At 46.6% G+C, this 3,471-nt stretch overlaps 1 pseudogene; it reads left to right on the forward strand.

Annotated features, from left to right (window-relative positions):
- The first annotated feature begins 1,548 nt into the window (after window positions 1-1,548).
- LOC119280965 overlaps window positions 1,549-3,471 on the forward strand; it is a 2,730-nt pseudogene continuing 807 nt past the window's right edge.

Consider the following 3,471-nt stretch of genomic DNA (forward strand, 5'->3'; position numbering starts at 1 on the left):
GCGTGTGGATCAGCATAGGCCGTGGAGTGAGTTCAACATAAAGGTCTCCAAAAGACTCGATTGCCCTATGTAATGCCGCGACAAAGATAACAGTTGGGGATGGGAATCTGACCCTTTTCTGGGAGGATCGCTGGTTACAAAGATTCTGCCTCAACAAGGAGCTCACACTGCTAGTATATGCAGCCGTCCCTCTGCGCAAAAGGAAGTTGAGATCACTTAAAGAGGTTGTCGTTACAGGAATTTGGGCAACGGATATAAACCCAGACTTAGGACTCGAAGCTCTCAAGCAGTATCTGCGCGTGTGGCTGTGGGTTCAGGAGGTAAATTTTCAAGAGGGAGTGCCGGACACCATGGCTTGGGCTTGGGAAACTAATGGTATGTTCTCTGCCAAGTCTGCCTATGCGGCAATGTTTGCGGGAAGGGAGGTGTCAGCCACAACACAGTTCACGTGGAAATCCAAGGCACCGGTACGCTGTCGTTTCTTCCTCTGGCTGGCCATGAAAAACAGATGCTGGACGGCGGATCGACTTGCTCGAGAGGCCTACCGCACCCGGATGCCTGCCCGTTCTGTGACCAGCAGGAGGAGACAGTTGACCACATCGAGCTAACTTGTGTTTTTGCTCGGACGATCTGGAGAATGCTATGCACCACGATTGGCAAGCTGTCCTGGACTCCTAAGGGCCATGAAACTTTGGTGGACTGGTGCGTGCACAAGCCAAAGAACATGCGCCTCATCATCACTCTAGTCCTTTGAGAGATGTGGAAGCACCGCAATGCCATCGTCTTTGATGGCGCTTCCCCCTCGCTGAGTAGGCTCATTATGAAGATTGTGGAAGAGGGAAATACTTGGTGTATGGCGGGCCTAATCAAGGGAGATTGGAACGGAGTGGCCGCAGAGCTAGTAAGGTGGGTGCGACATGAGTAGTAGCCATAGGATCTCCTCCTCGAGGAGTAGTAGATGTGGGAGCTCGACTCATGATGTACTAAGTTGTAATATCAACGGTGGATTTGGGTTCTGTACCCACCCCTTCTATATAATATGATACACACGCTCGTGCGTATTCGAGAAAAAGTAATTTTATTATTGCTGATCGTTTCCCCCTATTGTCTTCTATATTGCGTTGTTTACTGTCTTCTTGATTATTACTACTCCCTTCATTCCTTTATACAGGGCCACTATGAAAAATATATTTTGCATCTATACAAAGCCATTAACAGTAATCGAGGCAAAAATTTATGATATTTTCTCGTACTAGCAACTTATTTAATACTTGCATGCATGTAGTCATAATGACAATGTGCTACTTCCTTCCCATTTCTTCTTTGCATGCATGCATATGTATTAATGATCCTGACTAACGTAAAAAAGTTGTCTTGTAAAGCAGTCATTAAATTTTACCTTAGTGCCTGTAATCTGAGTTTGTGACCTTGTATAATGGAACGGAGGGAGTACTCTGTCTTTGGCTGTTTTTCTTTCAAGGAGGTTATCTCTTTGGTCATTAATGAATGGCTCACTAGAAGTTTGGACATTTTCGAGATACAGGAACCTTTGAACGGCAGCCGCCCCGGGCGGCAACGAAGGAATGTTGGCCTTCGCCGCCGTTATCTTCTCCCCCGCTCCCGGCGCGCTCCACGGTAGAACAATCCGCTCCCCTTCTGTCTCCCGCCCAACCCTCGCTGGATAAGTTAAGAAAACCACCCCCGAACCAGCCCGGTCTGTCTTGTCCTCACCGCGACCCGCGCGCTCCAGCCGACGGCCATGGGTGCCACGGTGCCTCCGCGCGCTCGCCGCCACTGCCGCCGCTCTCGTGCTCGTGCTCTGTCCTCCGGATATCATCCCTGCCCATGCCTCCTCCGTCGGCGAGCGTCTGAAGCTGAGTACCCCGTATCCCTGCGAAGACGTCAGGAGCTATTACGGGGGCCTGGAGGGCCTGTCCGGTGAGGTGCTGATGGCGAAGCTCGGCGCCGTCGTCTCGCCTCACGCCTCACTGCGCTACAAAGATGTTGGTTTGCCTCTAGCTATTTTGCTTTCGCGCTTAACTGATGAAATACATTTGAGTCGCAATGAACAGACAAGAATTACAAGTGACGGATGGATCTTTAGTAGGTGTGGGAGGCGCTCAAGATTCTGGATGTAGCTGATGCAGACCACCCAGAAGCGTCCTCTGAAGTGTATGTCTCTCCAACAGTCCATAACAGTCTAATATATCAGTTGCTCTTCGTTATTACTCACTTGACTTAAGCTGCGGTGCTTTGTTCTAGGATCGAGATATACTCGCAGAGAGCTGTGCCGAAGATCTTAGCAGGCAAGCCGGATGGATGGAACAGTGAGTTGCATAATTGCATTCTGAAACTTTGCTCGACTTGTCAAGACAGGATGGGTTCATCTTTTCTTTGTGCTATTTCCTAGCCATATTGTGTGCATTTTGCTGTGTAGGAGAACACCTCTGGCCGCGATCATACGGGCTAACCCGCCATCCTTCTCTAACCGATCTGCACAACATTCGTCCTGCGGATGCTAATGGTCAGTTGGTTTGTACTGTATAATTGATCAGAAGTACCCCATGAGCATAGAGAACTCCTCTTTCAGTATGATAACAGTGCTCCATCAGTGGCAGAGTTAATGATTCACTTTCTTGCTTGAGGAGAAACAAATGCTTATCTGGATATACAAATCCTGTTTCAGTGAATTCGTCCAGGGGAAACAAGTATTATGGAGGATGTGCTACGACGTCAAAAAAATGTTCGAGGCCAGCAAATCGTGAAGCTGCACCTGACACTGAAACAGACAGTGAAAGATGGGCACCCCCTTTTCAGGTATTAAAAACCTTTGCACAAATAATGAAACACACATGTGCTATCCAGATTGTTCATCCATATTTGTGTCACATTTTATATGACCTATAATATTCAACTTTAGCAATATGTTCAGTTGCAAGAACTGAGAACTGCACTTATGTGCCATAAATAGGAGGGACTTATTCTAAAAATGGGTTTCAAGTTTCAGATTATATCAAATTAGTTGGAATGTCAACTGCAACCGGTGAAAGTCCAATAGCACATCTGCACATGAATACCACTGGTAGACTTATATCAGCTTTGACCATGTGAAGAACAATTGTTCGTGTAAGGTTTCACAATTTGGAGTACCAATGTTTCCGGGTTTTCCTTTTTTACTTTCTTCAGGTGCGTGGAGATGTAGCTAGGTCCCTGATGTACATGGCCGTGAGCTATGGATCTGGACAGAAAGATGCAGCTCCACATTTGGAACTTTCGGATTCGCCAAGTATTCGTAAGTAGTTCATAAATCTTGTGCATTTTTTCATAACATTTTTTTACTAACTGAGATAAATTAGTAGTATTCTCACCAATCATCTCATTTTGAGCAACACAATGAAGCAGGAGAGGCTCCTAGTGCTTTCTTAAATTAAAAATTAATGTTCACTGTACAGAGGGTCAACAAAAAGGCTA

Source organism: Triticum dicoccoides, chromosome 3B (genome assembly GCF_002162155.2).
Source record: "Triticum dicoccoides isolate Atlit2015 ecotype Zavitan chromosome 3B, WEW_v2.0, whole genome shotgun sequence".
Classification (NCBI taxonomy): Eukaryota; Viridiplantae; Streptophyta; class Magnoliopsida; order Poales; family Poaceae; genus Triticum; species Triticum dicoccoides.